At 38.7% G+C, this 19344-nt stretch overlaps 1 long non-coding RNA gene across 1 annotated transcript; it reads right to left on the minus strand.

Moving 5' to 3' along the window:
• Window positions 1–604: 604 nt before the first annotated feature.
• Window positions 605–18028, minus strand: LOC121141765. Its single transcript, XR_005878705.1, has 3 exons — window positions 17109–18028; window positions 8213–8290; window positions 605–754 (listed from the first exon to the last, which is right to left on the minus strand). It is a non-coding gene; the product is annotated as an uncharacterized LOC121141765 (long non-coding RNA).
• Window positions 18029–19344: the final 1316 nt, after the last annotated feature.

Below are 19344 nucleotides of genomic sequence, written 5' to 3' on the forward strand. Positions count from 1 at the left end.
GAATTGTCTTTGCTTACTTGCATTTAGACATATTAAAATCATTATGGTTAGTGAATTAAAGGTGATTAGTTTGTGACTGACAAAACTTATGGTAAATGGCAAAAACTAATGTCAGAGTCCACTAACATTTTTTCACCAACTACATAAAAATATTCATTTAGTTCCTTTTCTCTTCTAAATATTCCTTCCTTTAGCTCTTTATTTCTTCCGTGTCATTCCAACCAAGTACCCGCATGCATGCACATGCAGGCACCACATACTCACACACAGAGAACACTCTGGTCACAATTAGTACTGCCTGCTAATAGGTAATCAATGAGCTCATTGGGTTTGGAAACTTCCTTTTTCTCTCCAGCTAATTTCTAGGTGTTTAGAATACACAACTTTGTACCCCTGCAGCAAATATCTGAGATAATTAGCTAAAAAAATGTTTATTTGGATGCCTAAATTTGGAGGTTTCAATCCATGACTCATTATGCCTTTTCCTTTTGGGTCTGTGGAGGAGCAGAGCTTACCTTAAGGGTTGTGAACAAAAAGCAACAAATGGGAAGATACCTGGTTTCCAATATCTTCTCCAAGGGTTTACTCTCAGTGACTTACCTCATTAAAGGTTCACCATTCATAACATCATTTTTTTTTAAATAGGAATAGCACACGGATGTTCTCTCAACTCTCAGAAATCTTCATGGTCTCTGAAACCCCATTTAAATTTCAATCGAATCACAGCCTTATCTTCTCCTTGCTTACAAACAACCTATACAGTAAAGCAAGCATACCATGCTGTTAAAAGATCCTGGCCTACTTCTGTAACAAATTTAAGATGTGTGTATGTGTGTGTGCATGTTATATAATATATATTACATAAAATATATGACATATTATGCATATATTCTTTGCCATATTATGCTAACCTACCCTCTGATGCAAAGAATATATTAATTTATAAATGCCAGAAGAGCAGGTCACATGCAGAGAATGAGAAAAGATGGTTGGTAATAAGGGGAAGTTGTGTCTGTGTCTATGTGTGTACATATACACATATTCATGTGTGTATAGGCAAGAGGAGGCTAGAGGTCAACTTAAGGATGCTGTTCATCTCAACTGTCTTTTGTGACAAGAATTTCTCCCTTGTCTGGAATGTGTTAATTAGGGTAGGCTGGTTGGCCAGTGATCCCCAGGAATCCATCTGTCTTTACTTCTCCAGTGCTAGTCTTACAAGAGTATGTCACAATCTCTGGCCTTTTACAGGGGTCCTGTGAAATTGAATTTGAGTTTTCTATTTTTAAAGTAAGCACTGTACTGACTGTACTGACTGTATTGTCTCCGAAGCCCAATATCAGAAACCATTAAAATGGATATTTTTTTCATATTTATGGTGTATCATTTCAAACATCCAATATCCTTATGTTACGTTTAAGCATAAGGAAGTGTTGGGAGTAATACAAATGCTTATAGGTGTAAGTAGAAGAAGGGAGAACTCTTGCAGTCGCCTACAGGAAATTGAACTAGACCAGCCAGTCCTCAAATCTGGATGGAAAGTGATGTTCACTGCAATGACTTGTGAACAGAGAAGCACTTAAAAGAAAATGTTGCTTCTCAAATCCCCTGGCCTTTATCCTCCAATTTAGAGTGACTTGCATGCCAGCATTTATCATCCAGGATCTGTGCTATATCTGCCAGAGCTCTGCTTCTGGAGGTGGGCTGGATCCTGTGAGACTTGAAGATATGCTCACAGAGATCCAACAAAATATAATAAAACGTGTTGCTAAACAACTGCAAAAATATCGATTGTTTTCTTTCCTCTTATACTGATTAGCTTTATATAAATATAATATCCTAAAGCATATGATATTTTACTTTAGGAAACATGAACTGAATTAGTCCCTGCAAACCAATATTTTCCTCCTGTGCCTGATTCTCATGAAGTCCCCAGATGGAATATCTTTGGAATAAACAACATTCTGTTTATTTCCCTAGAAAGGAAACATTAAAAATTTTTCCAACATCCCATAAGATTTTAATGAATACTTGAAGAACAAGGAGTTTTCTCCCTAAGTGAATCAGTAGTCACTGAGTGCATTTCTCCATTTGCCTGTTGGAGTGAGCTACAATTTCACCATGCCCACAGGCTATGGTGGAAAGCAAATAAAAGAATGGGTGAAAAATGAAAAAGTCCTAACAATGAAGATGCTGTACTTTCAGAGATCTGTAAAGCAATTGGAAGGGAGGAGTACATGAACTTCAAGGGCTGAGCTGAGGTTCCCATTACTTGCATCAAAAGAGCAATGGCAGAAACAGCCACCTATCACTGTAACACTTCATGTGAGCTAAGCCTTGGGTTCTGTTTTTATATACTGGTTATTTTTATCTTTACCACAGTCCGTGATTTTCCTCCATTTTAATTTTGATGAAAAGAATACAGAAACATTGGTTATTAGCTGAGAATAAAGTCATCTAAAAATCTCAAACATGAAATTCAGTCAAATAACTCCACAATGTTAACACACACAGCTGTCATGTAAGGTAGGTTCAGGAATACCCTTGAAATTATTTCCTATGCCTTTATATTTGCTGCAAAAACTTTTTTATTATTTCCATGCTCTTTTTAAGAAACTTGCACGAGCTAAATATAGGGTAGGGCTTCATTTATTTATTTATTTTAATTTATATTTGAGACAAGATCTCACCATGTAGCTTTAGCTGGCCTGGAACTTTCCTTGTAGACCAGGCTGGGTCTAACTCATAGAGATCAGCTTGCCTCTGCCTCTATAACACTAGATTAGAAGTGTGAGTTATCATGCTTGGTAAAATTTCATGTAAAGGTCCATTCTATCGTGCTCATTGTAACTGCATGGAATTTCATTGAGTTGCATGAATTTTAGTTCTGGTTAATTTTAATGTGTGATGTTTTTATTTATTTGGAAGGTTTTTTTATTAAAAAGCTTATAAAAATTTAAATGTAGGAATTGTTCATCCTGTATAAAGGCTATATGCTGTTATTAATACTAAGGAGGTCTCTTCTACTAGTGAGTCATATGACTTTTACAAAAAGTGTATCCAGAAGGGCCCATGTGTTTCATACATGTGTGCAGATGTGGTGCTTAAGGGAATCACTTAAGTTTATGTTGCTTCTTATTTCGGTAACCCTGAGAATGCTCTGTCACAGAACCCTGAGAAGTCAAGGAAATTAAACCTGAAAGAGGTGAAGTCACAGTTGGGAGGACTGTGGAGAGTCTTAACTGTGACCCCTTCCTGACTTCACTGTTCTTTCACATTTGCTGGTCACTTGATTCAAGCCCTCAGATCCCAAGTGAGGATTGTTAGAAAAACAGTGTCAGTGGCCACTGCGGTTTACACCTCACAAAGAGGAGGACCATGACTGCATAAATAAAGACTGTAATGTTAGAACTGGGCAGTTTTCTCAGCTTGCAGAGGCCCCTGAGGAAAACTGGTGTGGACCACACAAGACTCCCAAAATTGTAAAACAGTAAACCACGACATGGCGCCCTTTGAAACCACTCACCACAGGGCAATTGACTGACTAACCAAAATACTTCATGTTCAGCCCACTCAGAAAAATCACTCAGAAAAAGCAGAGGCAAACACACAACTAAGCACTGAACTGAACCCAAGGAACCCAGTGACAGAGAGAGAGGAATGATGAGCAAATTGGCAAAGATTGGGCTGGCAAAACCAGCAGAGACAGCTGATCTGAACAGGGGAGTGCTCTTGGACCCCAGACCGACAGTGGGGAGGCCAGAATGGGACTGATCTGGACCCCCCAAATGTGAGTGTCAGTGAGAAGGCCTGGACAACCTATGGGGCTCTGAGCTGTGGATCAGTGTCTATCCCTGGTATACAATCTGTCTTCATGTGCCTATAGCACAAAGAGGGATGCTCTCTCAGCCTGGACTCTTAGGGGAGTGCCTTGACCCTACCCAGAGTAAAATGATAGACTCTAGACATCCCCTATGTGGAAGGATTTGGCAATAGGGTGGGAGGGAGGGTGGAAGGGGAGTGCGGGAGGAGGGGAGGGAGAGGGAACTGGGATTGACATGTAAAACAAGCTATTTAAAATTAAAATAAAATAAAAAAAAGAAAAAAAGAAAAATCATTCAAAAGAAACCTGACTTCCTGCTATGGGGTGGATTCAAGGGCCCCAAAAATACAGCCTATGGGTTGTGTCAACCAGTGTCAAAGTGTTTCCTAATTTAGCTGTGAAGTAGGAAAATACCCAAAGAAGTCCAATAACATGGCTTTTGTAATTAATAGAAATTGACAGAATTAACATACTGTGCTCTCTTTTGTCTTTTTCCTAGTTTTAAATTACAATATGCTTCTTTTTCTGAAATCTTAGTGATAGCTATTCTGTTTTATACCTTGATTGTATGTTTCTGTGTTATTTTACATTTTGCTTTACAAGCCTGCCAAGAGTTCAGAAAACTTTCGGAAACTTTTCTTAGTTATGAAATTGAATACTATGGAAACTATTTTTTTTTAAGAAATGAGAGAGGAAATAAATTTTCCCTATCCTTTGCAACACAAACAAGGAAGTCAATCTTAATCACTCATTGTTGGGCTTGAATAGTTGGACCTACTCTAGGTCTGAATTTTTGGATTTTACTTCTTCACATGTACTCTTCCAACTATGATTTTGTGGGCTTAGGGGAAAAGTCAATTTGTTAACACTAAAAAGAATTTTCAAATACCAAGATTTTGAAACAGTCAGATTCAACCAAGATTTTGAAACAGTCAGATTCAACCTCTAAGTATAAGATAGAGCACTATTATATTTAAACTTTTTCCTATATGAATAATGCCAAATATATGTATATATGTATATATATATAATATAAAACCCAGTTTTGCTGCATTCTAATCCTGTTATAGTTTCAATAGGAAGTCAAAGGATTTTTGTGGATTTCTCCTCAGTCTCACAACTATTTCAATTTGAACAGTAAGAGAATCAGTAATTTCACATAGCAACATAAAATCCTTTGGCATACAGTCAACCTGAATATGAATCCTAATTGTATGGTCTTAGAGATGTATTTGAATTCTTTTCTTTGTTTTAACAGGAAACCAACAGGAATAATTCATGGAATTATGAAAGTACACACTATAACACTTGTGAAGTATTCCATTTAATGCCTGGTATATAGGCAGTTTTCAATAGCTTACTAAACAACTTGATGAAGTTTATGATTCATATAAGTAGCAGAGCTGAGAGCTACAGCCTCTGGTTAACAGTCTGTGGTGCTTGCAATATAAGAAGGCTAAATGGTTCATTGAGCAGTCTCAATTCAGTGAGGCATAAACGTGACATTGGTGTGCTTTTCTATTCATTGCCTTTAAATATTATGTCAAGTCCTTTTTTTTTCACTGCCTTGAAGTTATTCAGGGAAGATATACAGCATTAGACCCACAGACATAAAAATATATGGGCAAATTTAGGGTGGCCTGTTTGAGTTACCAATATATCCCTTTCAACTCTGACCCTGCAGTCTCTCTATGACCATGTCAGCATTCATGAGCCCCACTACATTCAGAGTAGCATGTTGTCCAAGAGTAAAGACATTTACACTGAAGATGGAGAATAATTTAAACAGTTGTACTATATTCCTGTTGCAGCGACACAGATCCTACTTGAGTTCACTGTCATTCTCAGCAAATGCAAAGAAGAGGCCTATGCTAGTTAGCAAGTGCTATATAACCAATTATGACAAATGTGGTGATTGGTATAAAGCATACTTTTATCTGTCCCTGTGGCTCATGGGTGTCAACAGAATATAGACCCACATTCTCGTGAAGTCAAAGCCTCATTCAGAAGGCAGCTAGGTTACAGCACTGCCTAAGACAAAGCTGAAGTTTAGGGGTATCCCTTTATTCACAAAATCCGGAGTCTTGTAGCTGGATGATGGCAGCTTCTGGTCCTTTGTTGTCAGCCTTCACATGGGATTTTACAGCTCACATCTTATCTTTGGGAAGCCAACAAAAGAATGATTCTAGAACCCTGTGTTGAAGATCAAGTGCTGTGAAATTCCACTAACCACAGGGCTTCCACTAATTTTTCTGTAGTTCACTGTTTGCAACTGAATCAAGGAACAGAAAGGAGTCACACTCAATGAATAAACTCAGCAAAGAATAAGACATCAGGATCGGTGCTTATGGCTAATACCTTAGAATCTATTGGTCAAATGATACAGTTCTTTACTAATTATATTATTAATTTCTAATGAATGTTGTGAGCCAAAACAGCAAAGCAGTTTTTCAATATCCTCATTAAAAATTACATATATATATATGCATGCCTTGGGGTGCGGGGACACCAGACCTTGTTCAGAGACCCACTTCCCCATCAGCCTGGGAGTAGGCAGCTGTAAGACAATGTTTACTAAAAACAATACAATGCCCGGGGCAATAAGTTCCTGGAAAAGGCCTGCCCACGGAACCACCCTGACCTCGACCTTGTCCAAAGACTAACCGCCTCTTCTGACACACCCAGATCAGTTTTTGGTGTCAGAGCGGAACGAGCCAGGGGTAGAGACAGAGCAGAAGCTTTTCTGGAGGGAGGCCTTTCTTGGGAAGTTTTCTTGAGCCTTTTTGGGGCCTGCTTAAAGTTTTCTTTACATTGTTGAACAAGCCTCTGTGTTGTCCATCCCCGATATCCTCCGCATGTTCTCTGGCACAGGCTGCGCAGCGGGCGCGGCATTGGGGAATGGGGAACCAAGGAAGAGCAGAGAAACTAGTTTTTGAATAACTAAATTTACAACCTTATTAACACTTAGCCCCCTCCCATGCCTGTTAAAACTTGAACAGGGATGTTTTCCACAAGCTCGTATGTTAAGAGCTTGGTTCCCAGTTTCCATGACTATTTAGTAGCTGGGGCAACTAGACTACCAGAGGTGGATCCTCGGGGAAACGTGGCTCCCCACCCATCTGTCTCCTGCCAACAAAGTGGTGAAGAACTCTCTTCTTCCTCCACATGCTCTGGTTCTGCTAAAAAAATGTTGGGCCAATCAGCTGCGAACTGAATTCTGTTCTCTTGAAGAAGATAAAACCCATCCTGAAAGGCATTTGGAAAACCTGTAAGCCCCTTCACTAGGAGTGATGGCTGGTTCAGCAGGATAAACAATGCTACGTTTGTTTGAGAGGGCCGGTGTAGCACTTCCAATCAATACTGGATACCCACGACTAACTGTGAGCTGCGTTCATAGCATTTTCCAGGGCATACAGTAAGGAATAGAGTCAATTTCAGGTGGAGGTGTTGATTTTTTAACCATATGAATATCATGATGACAAATCAAGAAACAATGTTGGTTACCAGGCATATAAAATGAAATGTAGGAATACTCATTTCTGGAAAAAAATCATCCTCTATGTCAGCAACATCCCCCATTTGGTGTCTATATGTAAATATTTTTTTCATCAGACTTATTACCTACTTTACCTCTTCACACCTCTACATGCCTACTGTGACAAACTTTAGTGAGCTGGTGGCCCCTGCACCATTGCTGCTGCTAAGGCAGTACTCGTGTTCTGAGGACATTGGAATACCCACAGCTTATCTGGCCTTGGGGATAGATGTACACCACTGCCTCAGAGCATTCTGACATGTCCTTTAGACCACTGTTAGTTTGCCAATTATGATAGCTATTTAAATGAAAATGGGAAGATAAATTCTGCTTGCTTGAAACCCTGGTGGACTAGTGTGCCAACATTTGTTTCAGAAAACGAGTGCTCTATATTGTGTGAGGAGCTCCCTTGTCTAATTTCACATAAATTTTAATTCATTTTCTTGTCTTGGTTGAATTTCAGGCCATCAGTCTTTTTGTCATAGTTCAAAAAAAAATCAGGCCTTTAATACTAAGTGTAAAATTATTGATATAAATATTACACTAATATTATACCTTTTCAGAAGCATATTAAATTTTAAGAAAATGATGCTTAAAAGCCATAATGATGCAACATAGGAAAATGAAAAGATTGGAATTTCTGTTTTTTGTATTTTAGTTTCCTTAAAGCAAAACATCTTATATGCTGTGTTTTAATTTTCGTTACTTTAAATTCTACTTTTAGCATTTCAGCTCTGACTTCTATATTAATTCTAAATAACTTTTTTCAGAGAAAAGCATTAACCACAAAATAGACACTTGAAAGAAGGCAGAAGTGCCAAGGTCATCCAGTTCACTTGACATCCGCTGCTTCTTACCTTGCACCAAGATGCCAGACTGTGTGCAGTGAGGGCTTCTGTAGATGACCCATCATCAAGAATCTGGGGACCAGAACTCTGAAAGCAGACATTGAAATGTCTTTAACATAGTTGCAACTTTCTGCACAGCAATCTTTATATAATGTAGTAGAATTCTACAGTGCTAACTTAATGTATAACTCTTTTCAATCAGTAGCCCATTGTGGAACCTAATCCAGTGAAATAGAAGCAACCTGGAAAACATTATCATTCCTACCAGGCTTGATTTCCATCCAAATGCATCTTCCTCAGAATTACATGTCAACAACAAGAAGATTAAAGCAGGAAGTGAATCATAAGACACCATGCTCTGGTAATAGTTTAGGAGAACAGTGTGTGTAGGGGGGGAGGGGATGACACATATTTCAAATTCCTGGCTATCTCCAGATAGATGAGGGTAAAGTGCTGTAGTATGTGGGGGGGGGGCGCAAAACTGCCTCTTCCGCATATTCAGCGAGTCACATTCTGGGCCTTACCTGATGGGGCAAGTCCTTCTGTGTATATATTTCTGTTATTGGTTAATGAATAAAACACTGATTGGCCAGGCAAGAAGTGATATAGCTGGGGAGAATCAGAATATAAGCAGGGACAAACAGGGTCTTCTCTGCGAAGACCCTGATCAGGTGTAGGATGCCAGAGGAGTAACAGGTTCCTGGACTTAACTCCCGTAAGGCCACGAGGAAATAACTAGATTAGTAGTTATGGGTTAATAACTAAGTCAGAGCTAGCCTATAAGAAACCTTAGCCAATGGCCAATGGCTTTATAACTAATATAGCATCTACCTGTTTCTTTGGGCAGAGAAGGGCAGCAGGACCCTGCCAGGACTAGAGACACTTACTTACTTCATATAGAAAGATCCAACACCTGAGGATCCTAACACTCAACATCCACATAACTATAGAGTAAAACAGAAATTAGATTGATACATAGATACATTGTTACTTGATTGGTGGCAAAGAAAGAAAATTGTATGTGCATACTAATATACTGGCACACAAATAAAATATAAGTGTGTGCCTAGATATTAGTTTTCCTGTTACAGAATGGTAAACTGTAAAATATTCTGGCATTTGTCTTTTTAAAGACAAAGTAAATAAACTAAAGACCCTAAACTCCCTCGTAATCTTAGTGTGCATTTTGAATGCAACCTTCCCAAATAAGCTTAAATCCACATCCTTATATGTCTTAATATCTGTATTTATATGTAAATGCATGTATTAAAATAACTAGGTTGTTAGAACAAATTACATATATTTTAACTATGGAAAGCAAAATCCTATTCTGTTTAACTCTTCTTATTAGCACTTATAAAATTGCGTATGCAGTCACAGTTAGGAGATCTGCAATATTTTCAGGAAACTCTGTATAGTTTGGAATGCAAATCATAAGCATCTGTGATCTTGCCACCCCGAGACTGTTTCCCAAAGGAACCGCAGCTCCTCTCAACTAACCACTCATGATTACTACAAGAGTTTCCAAATCCTCACATGATCCCAACACTCTGGCCACAGTTTATTCATTTAGGGATGAGAGACAGCCACAGGTTGAATCTATTAGTCTATCCCAGGATTTTAGAACTTTAAACTCATAGCCAAAGTCAAGTGGGCTTTTTACTGCCATTTGAAATAAAAGTCAGGTTGCAATGAAGGAGAATAAATCCAACATGTGTCACAAGGAAAAGGTTAGAAGCTCATTCTTGGCTCCTGCTCTCCTATCCTCCACTGTGTCCCTCCCTACACCTTCTACAGCTTAGTTCATTTAACCCTTCCTTGATTCCATCAGCAAATAAGCTTTGCTTTTACACAATTATGAACAAGGCACTTTTCTGTCCTGGAGGGAAAGAATAACGCCAGTTTTCACTTGAAAACAATTGTCCCAGGGTTTTGTCACTTTTTCTTTTGAATTCAAGCCTCAGTGGCCATTCATCTAGGAATTCTCCCAAACTGCAGAACAGTGAGTTAAACTGATCTCTCCATGCACCAAATTTGTACTCTCACCAAATTCCTATTGCTACCAGGTATTGTAACTGCCTAGATTCATTAAGACATGGAGCATATAGGTACCCAACACTGTTTCTCTAACACATAGTTTGCACCCACACAGAAGACAACAAACTGCTGACTGTAAGAAACAACTTGGAAAGAATAATGGGCATTTGGACTCATGTTTATTTGTTTCAAAACATGATCAAAAATTGAGTATTTCTACATAACTTACTAGTGTATGTAAATATATATATACACATATGCGTATGTGTTCATGCATTTTTATAGAATTTTGCCACTATGCATGTGTGGATATCAGAGGACAACTTTGAAGAGTCAGAGCTCTTGTACCACATGATCCAAGGAGAGATTTGCCTGGAAATGCCTTTGTGAGCTAACTAAAGAGCCCTAATACATAATATATACATATGTAACCATTGTGTACACAAATATATTCAAATTTAGACTTCTACAAATACTATCATTTCAATAAAAATACTATTGAACATGACGGCAACAGAACTTAATAGTAAAAATGGTCTTGACTTCCACTCTTTAAATCCTCAAAGTCAATGAAGAATATCAGGATGGTAAGAACTCAATTTCTCCCACTGAAAAGCAAAACAGTGTCTATCTTTAATGTTTTAGTCTCCAAGATAAACAACAGTTTTTTAATAAATTCAACACAGTACATTCTCCCCACATGAGACTAAATATTATTATTAATACCCAGAAGGAATGGCTCCTCCCAGTGAATGGTTTGTCTTGATCAAGAGCCAAGGCTTCAAACACTCACCTCAAATGTTTCACATTCAGAAACTTTGGGGGAAATGAATGTGGTCTTTTGTTTGTTTGTTTGTTTTGGTATCCTGCTGGCATGTTTTGTGTGCACACATATGTGTGTGCATGCGTATATGTGTGTGTGTGTGTGTGAGAGAGAGAGAGACAGAGAGAGAGACAGAGAGACAGAGAGATGCTTCATAAGATATCATTAAAATAAGTATTGTAAGACAATGTTCCCCAGTTGCAGGATCTTATAAAATGCCTAAGATTGTGATGAAGAATATACACATATTTATAAACAAAGGAATTTGATTTTACCCCTCTTTGGTCTGTTATTAATTACTCACAAAATGTAGTTGGACACTGAAGTCTGGTGATGAATAATAGTCAGTGTTGATGCTTCAAATGCAACATATTGCATTAGAGAAACAACCATGTTGGTTAAGTACAGACTACCAATATTTATTCACACTAACCTAAACAGTAAGCCTCTCACTTCAGTGGCCCTGAAACAAGGTTTATATATACATTACTTGTCTCTTGCCAATTTCCATGGGGACACTATAAAAATGTTAATTCAGTCTGTAAATCACATGAATATATTTAGAAAATTGAATTGTGCATGTCACTGTAACGTGGGCCTGTGTGGCCAATTTGTACAGGATGGATTTAAAATCTAATGCTAAAGCAATGGTAAAGAGGGCATTTCTTTATATTTAACTTTCCTTTTTAAAAAGGTGTATTATACTGTTTTTTCAGGGCACTCTTAGACAAATGGCAGAGAGTACATAGAACAAGACTAGTTCTTGGCAAAAGTCCATGCTTCCATCAACATCAGATGAGTAGGAATTTCTGAACCCTTACTGCTTTTGAGACATGGCTGAAACCTTTGCTACCTTCTCTCCACTTGTACCTCATTCCAGGCCTGGAGCCATCTGACTCCATTTCACTGAGCATCTATCTCTGTCTAGGATAGCCAAGGGTATGAAGTCCAAGACTCCTAGGTCACTGTCACCTTTAATTTTGTGGGTTCTAATCCATGTATGCTTCTGATTCCTTGTCTGAGTCATCTCCCAGGTTGCCCTACCTACTGAGAAATTCTCATGATATGCTTTCAAGCACTCAAGACACATTGTCTGAAAAAAAATATCAACTTTAAATTCTCTAGAACATCCTTTCCTTTCTGAGGAAATAACGCTTCCCCACAGGATATTATTTATCTACCACTTTTAAAGATGTTTCTTGTTCCACTAATGCCATCTGTGTAGCTGGACAAGTGGATTCGAAGGATCATATGACCACCTCGGGTTTGTGAGCAGGAGCTGCCACAGCAAACACAGACACATCCGCACATTACTCTGAGACCTGGGTATTTTTTTTTCATTGTCTTGCATTTCCTTGCTCTTCTCTCATGTCAGATGCAAAGAATATGCCTATTAATGTCCTGAGCCCTGAGTTATTTGACCTCTTCCTCTTAGTTCTTCACCCTGTCTTAGCCAATAAGTGGAGGGCAGGGGAGGAGGGGAGGGAGAGGGAACTGGGATTGACATGTAAAACAAGCTTGATTCTAATTTAAATAAAGGAAAAAGAAGAAAGTAATAAAAATAGTTAAAGAGGGAAATAAAATTGAGAATGTGTGCAGGAGATGGTTATGATTGATCTAATTAATATGTGAAAAGCTTTCCTGTGTGGATGAAAGGAGTGGTAAAGGAATGTTAAAATTGAAGTATGGCAGGTAAACACTGAGAAGATTGTGTTACTTTGCTATTCAAGTACTTCCCATGTTTCTAAGACATTCAGGGTGGCTGGATTTATGTTGAGGTCTTTGATCCATTTGGACTTAACTTTTGGGCATGACGATAGACATGGATCTATCTGCAGTCTTCTACATGCCAGCATCCAGTTATGGCAGCACCATTTGTTGAAGATGTTTTCTGTTTTCTATTGTATAATTTTAGCTTATTTGTCAAAAATCAGATGTTCGTAGGTGTGTGGGTTAATATCAGAGTTTTCAATTCAATTCCAAACTTATGGGACACTTTGAAAGCAGTAGTAAGAGGAAAATTCATAACACTAAGTGTTCACATGAAGAAGCTGGAGAATAGTCACACTACAGAATTAACAGCACAACTGAAAGCTCTAAAACAGAAAGAAGCAAACTCACCCAGGAGGAGTAGACACCTGGAAGTAGTCAAACTGAGGGCTGAAATCAATAAAGCAGAAACAAAGAATACAAAGAATCAATGTAACAAAGAGCTGGTTCTTCCAGAAAAATCAACAAGATAGACAAACATTTTTCCAAACTAACCAAAAGGCAGAGAGAGAACATGAAAATTAACAAAATCAGAGATGAAAGGGGTTACTTAACAACAGACACTGAGGAAATCCAGAGAGTCTTCTGGCCACACTTTAAAAACATGTACTCCACAAAATTTGAAAATTTAAAGGAAATGAACAATTTTCTGTATAGCTATCACTTACCAAAATTAAACCAAGAATGGATAAGCAATTTAAACAGACCTATAACCCCTAATAAAATAGAAGCAGTCCGCAAAATTCTCCCAATCAAAAAAAAAAAAAAAAAAAAAAAAAAGCCCAGGGCCAAATGGTTTCAGTGTAGAATTCTACCAGAAATTCAAAGAAGAGCTTATATATTAATGTTCCTCAAAATGTTCCACACAATAGAAGCAGAAGGTTCATTGCCAAACTCTTTTTACAAGGCTACAATTACCTTGGTACTCAAGTCACACAAAGTCACAACTAAGAAAGAGAACTGCAGACCAATATCGCTCATGAACATTGATGCAAAAATACTCAATAAAATACTGGCAAATACAATCCAAGGACATATCAGAAAAATCATCCACTATGACCAAGTAGGCTTCTTCCCAGGGATGCAGGGATGGTTCAGCATATGAAAATCTACCAATGTAATCCACCATATAAACAAACTGCAAAAGAAAAACCTCATGATCATCTCATTAGATGTTGAAAAAGCCTTTGACAAAAATTCTACACCCCTTCATAATAAGGGTCCTGGAGAGATCAGGGATAACAGGAACATACCTGAACATAATAAAAGCAATATACAGTAAACCAACAGCCAACATTTAAATGGAGTGAAACTCAACATGATTCCTCTAAAACCAGGAACAAGGCAGGGCTGTCCACTCTCTCTATATCTCTTCAATATTTTTATTTTTTAACCCTGTTTAAATCCAACCTTTTACACTACATACTGAACCCATGCTGGTAGACAGTAAAGCAAAATCAAACGACTCCCCCTAACAAATAATTAAGTTAAATCAGAGTGCAGAAGCTGTGGAAAAGTGTGCTCTTTTAATATGGTTATTCACCTTTGGTACTTTCAGAAAATGGCAGGACAAGTGTTCCTAGCTCATTCTGTACCTTGCCTGTTATATAAATTTACAGTTTCTGCCTCCATGAAACCTACATTTATTTATTCTGACATTTACTGAATAATCTTGTGTACAAACTCGGGTTCTTTGGAGGAGTGTTCTGTGAAAGTGGGGGTGGCTCAAAGTTATAGTATATCAAAATATTGGTTCTGTTGTAATCTTATGGTACCAGAGTGACATACACAGCCTTCACTAATGAAATTGTCATAATGCAGTGCACTACAATAAATGTATTTGCTTAGTTGGTCTGCTTATTCTTTCTTAACTACAATAAAGGCTGTAGAAAATCATGTAGTTTGGGATCTAATTGGCTATATTACTCCTATTATCTCTAAACAGAGTGTAGACATTCAATAGATACTTGACAAATATCTATCGAGTGAATAACCAATATTAGGACAGCCCCTGGCCTTTGTTTGAAGCAGCAGCCACTAAAATGCAAAAGAACATTTTAGCGCATTCAATTTCCCACATATAAATGTATGCCTCAAATAGTTGAAGAAGCACATATATTCTCTCTACCTACAGGTTTAAGTTTTTCAAATATTTATGAATCAAAAATGCATTGGTTGTTATAAATCAGAATTTTCTTTTTCTTTCTCATAGGCACTGATTCAGTAAGTTTGTAAAAGCTGCAACTCAGTTTTCTCTTTTAACAGAGGCTTTAAGAAACTACCATGGATTTGGAGTGATTCAAACTTAGTGGCTTCTATAAATACATCATGGGGGAGGAGGGAGGGAATTCTCCACTATAGCTACCATGCTGAGCTAAAGTAAATGACTTTAGTCTTAATTGAAGGTATACATTCATTTCAACAAGGGTTTAAAGTACAGCAGCAATTTGCAATAAGTCACTTCAAAAATTTAGGTTGTATTTATCCTCCAATAATATGGAGACTTGGCCTTTCAAAGTGAGATCTATATTTATAGCCAAATATAGATCTAGTTGCATAGAAAACCAACTGTTTCTTTAAACTATTTATTTATGAGCACACAAGAATAGCTCATTCTAGTGAGAGGTATAGCATTTCATTTCTGCAGGATAATATTCTCCTCCAGGATCAGTCAAGAATTGAGCTTATGATCCTCTTCCGCATAATTGTGACACATGCCTCTTCAGAATACTACCTGATCTTCCATAGACGTTTGCCTCTAGCAAAGATATTTTGTTGTGTGATTCATTCTGAGTTAATTACCTAACTCCAATAGATGGCATTGTAATAGATGTTGTCTCATCAGTATGCAGAACTGTTCCCTTGCTTGAAGAGAAAGTAAAGACTTCTTAATTATACCCCACGTTCCCACTCATTAATTGACCTTCTTTCAAGTAACCATAAATCAACTAATGTGGTGTAGATTTCAGACATGTTAACAAATGTCTACGTAACGCAGTATGTCTTTCAGAAGAAATGTACCCATTTTTAATCAGTTCTGTTTATCATCATTATTAGATGATTAGTTCCGACTAATGTTACAAAAATAAAATTGACTATTCTATCTTTTCCTTTATGACTATATTACTTCCTATGACTGTATCTCATAGTCCAAGCTTCTCGGCTTCTCCCATTTGTTTCCTCTTCTTACTCAAGATCATTAAAATGAAATATAAAGAAGACATAAAATAGACTAGGAACTCTCGTGTAGATTGCTGATCCTCTGGCTAAAGTGACTTTGGCAATCCAGAATGATTAGCTTAGGATATATGAAGGCAGAAACAGGTGAAACAAAGAGCATTGGCATCATCTTTCATTCCAACGGTGTCTTTTGGAACTCAATGCCAAAAGGAACTGTTTTAAAGCTAAGTGTCTTACTTAGGGTTTCTATTACTGAGATGAAGCACCATACCCAAAAAGCAAGTTGGGAAAGAAAGGGTTTATTTGGCTTACACTTCCACAGTACTGTTCATTACTGAAGGAAGTCAGAACAAGGAAGTGGGGATAGGGTGGGAAGCTGGGGGAGATGATAGGAGGGGTGCGGGAGGAGGGGAGGGAAAGGGAACTGGGATACATGTGAAGCAAGCTATTTAAAGTTTAAATTAAAAAAAGATCCTCAATAAAAATAAATAAATAAAAACAGAACAGGAACCCTAACAGGGCAAAATCCTAGAGGCAGGAGCTGATGCATGGAGGGACACTGCTTACTGCTTTGCTTCCCATGGCTTGCTCAAGCTGTTTTTTATAGAACCAAGGACCACCAGCACTGGATGGCACAACCCACCATGGGCTGGGCTCGGGTGCATTGATTACTAATTGAGAAAATGCCTTCCAGCTGGATCTCAAGGAGGCATTTCCTCATCTGAGGCTCCTTACTCTGATGAGTGTAGGTTGGTGTTAAGTTGACACACAAGACTAACTAGTACAACTGTCCCCTTGTCAACTGGACACACAAGCATGTCACTATTAAGCCATTACCCTTTATTTTCCTTACTCATCGCCAAGATCTCACATTAAAAACATAAGTAACTTTAAAAGACCCACAGTCTTTACAAATGCAAACACATTAGTTTCAGTTCCTTCAAAACAGCCAATCTCTTTTAAACTCCAAAGTCTTTCAGAATTCAAACTCTCTCAACTATGGGCTCCAGTAAAATACTTCTTATTGCAAGAGAGAAAAATCAGGGCATAGTCAAAGCAAAACCAAATTCCAACCATACAATTGGATCTACTCACCATCTTCTGTACTCCTTCAAAGGCCTGGTTCACTTCCGGCTCTGCCCTCTGCATCACACACAGCTTATTTTCTGTCTCTGGGCTTCTCCACAGGACTTGGGTCACTTCTCCAGCTGTGTCCTTTGCCGCACACGATGTGGTTTGTATTTTAAGTTCAGGTGGACTCACTTTACTCCACTGAAGCTGTTCCTCTTAGTGGTCACCCCGTGGTACTGGCATACCCAAAGTGCTGGGCTCCAATTGGGCTGCATTTTCACCAATAGCCTCTCATAGGCTCCCTTCATGGTTTCAAGCCTCAACTTCCTTGCATGACCCCTTCAGTTCTGGGTCTTCAATTGCCACAGAGGCTGCGCCTTCACCAGTGCCAGGCTTCTCCTGGCCTCTCACAGTGCCAAGCCTCAGCTTCTCTCCATGACCCCTTCATGCATTCCAAACAAGTATCACCTGGGTCATGCTTACACATTGCCAAATCCAGCTGCCAGCATGGGGCAAAATCATGCCTACCTCTGGAACAGCTTCCCTGTGCTCTCAGGAACCACTTTCCAGAAGATTTCACCTAAGAGATTTTGGTTTCTTTTTAATCACTGCTAATTTCTCAGCTCCAGCTAACCAGCATCAATTGCCCCAGTAACATAAATGTCCCACTTTAGTAGTTCTGGTATCTTGTTAATCACAGCTGATTCTTCAGCCCTAGCTAACCAGAACCATAGGCTCTTCATTTAAGATAGCAAATGGTCCCGACAGAACCTTCAATCTTCCCTCTGAAACTTCACAAGGCAGGCCCTCCATCCTCTGCACTGCTCTCAACATTCTTATCTTCCAAGCCCCGACAGAACATCCCGTAGAGCTCAACGATGAATGGCTCTTCTAGCCTAGAGTTCCAAAGTCCTTCCACAACCCTCCCAAAAACATGGTCAGGTCTGTCACAGCAATACCCAACTAGGCTGATACTAACTTGTCTTAGTTAGGGTTTCTTTTTTTTTTTTTTTTTTTTTTTTGGTTTTTACGAGACAGGGTTTCTCTGTAGTGTTTTGGAGGCTATTAGTCCAGCCTGGCCTCAAACTCACAGAGATCCGCCTGCCTCTGCCTCCCGAGTGCTGGGATTAAAGGCGTGCGCCACCACCGCCCGGCTAGTTAGGGTTTCTATTGCTGAGATGAAACACCATGGCCAAAAAGCAAGTTGGGAAGAAAAGGTTTGTTTGACTTACACTTCCACATTGCTGTTCATCAGTGAAGGAAGTCAGAACAGGAACTCAAACATGGAAGGATTCTGCAGGCAGGAATTGATGCAGAGGCCATGGAGGGGTGCTGCTCACAAGCTTGCGTCCCATGGCTAGTTTAGTCTGCTTCCTTATAGAACCCAGAGCCACCAGCCCATGGATGGCACCACCCACCATGGGCTGGACCCTCCCCCGTTGATCATTGAGAAAATGCCTTACAGCAGGATCTCATGAAGGCATTTCCTCAGTTGGGGCTCCTTCCTATCTGATGACTCTAGTTTGTGTTAAGTTGACATACAAGGCTATCCTTGTATGTCCTAAGTGTTTAAGTCCAAAACAGCAATAACCAGAAGCCCATGGTCTATAAAGAATTGTTTTAGCCTCTTAGTTGGAATGAAATTGATCTTATGACAAAAGAAAAAGATTTTCTTTGCCTCTGACTTCTTAACACTCTCGTAACATGTAGAGTGAGGAAGAAAATCACTGAACTCCTGAGGATCTCCTGATGGGGCCCTTGCCCACTGCACCAGCCTAGCCTTGGAAAAAGGAGAAGTGAAGCACTCAGTGATGCTATGAGGAAATAGGAGACCAGTAGAGACCCATTCTACTTCAAACAGTCAACAAATCAAAGCATTACACTAATGCATATTTTTAAATATGTAATTATTCCTTTTAAAGGAGAAAATAATACTGACATCATATAGGAAATTTTTCCATAATTTCAGGTGCATATACTAGAACACCTGGGAATTAAAGCCTGCTAGTGATACATTTTCAAAGAGGTAAACTTAAAAATACTAGAATGAAGCATGAAGAAAATGTGTACCACTGTTAATCTAAGAATTAGGGTGCTCGTTATATTTACTTCCTTCCTTTATATAGGAAATTGTCTCTTAAAAGCATGGAAAAAGAACATGTGCTAAGCCAGCAATATTTGGATCACGATCAGTGCTTCTGTACAAAGGAGGTTACTTCTCATAAGCATTCCTGGATGTACCTTGGCACTCTGCACCACA

This window comes from Mesocricetus auratus, unplaced genomic scaffold (assembly GCF_017639785.1).
Source record: "Mesocricetus auratus isolate SY011 unplaced genomic scaffold, BCM_Maur_2.0 Super-Scaffold_100008, whole genome shotgun sequence".
In the NCBI taxonomy this organism is placed as follows: domain Eukaryota; kingdom Metazoa; phylum Chordata; class Mammalia; order Rodentia; family Cricetidae; genus Mesocricetus; species Mesocricetus auratus.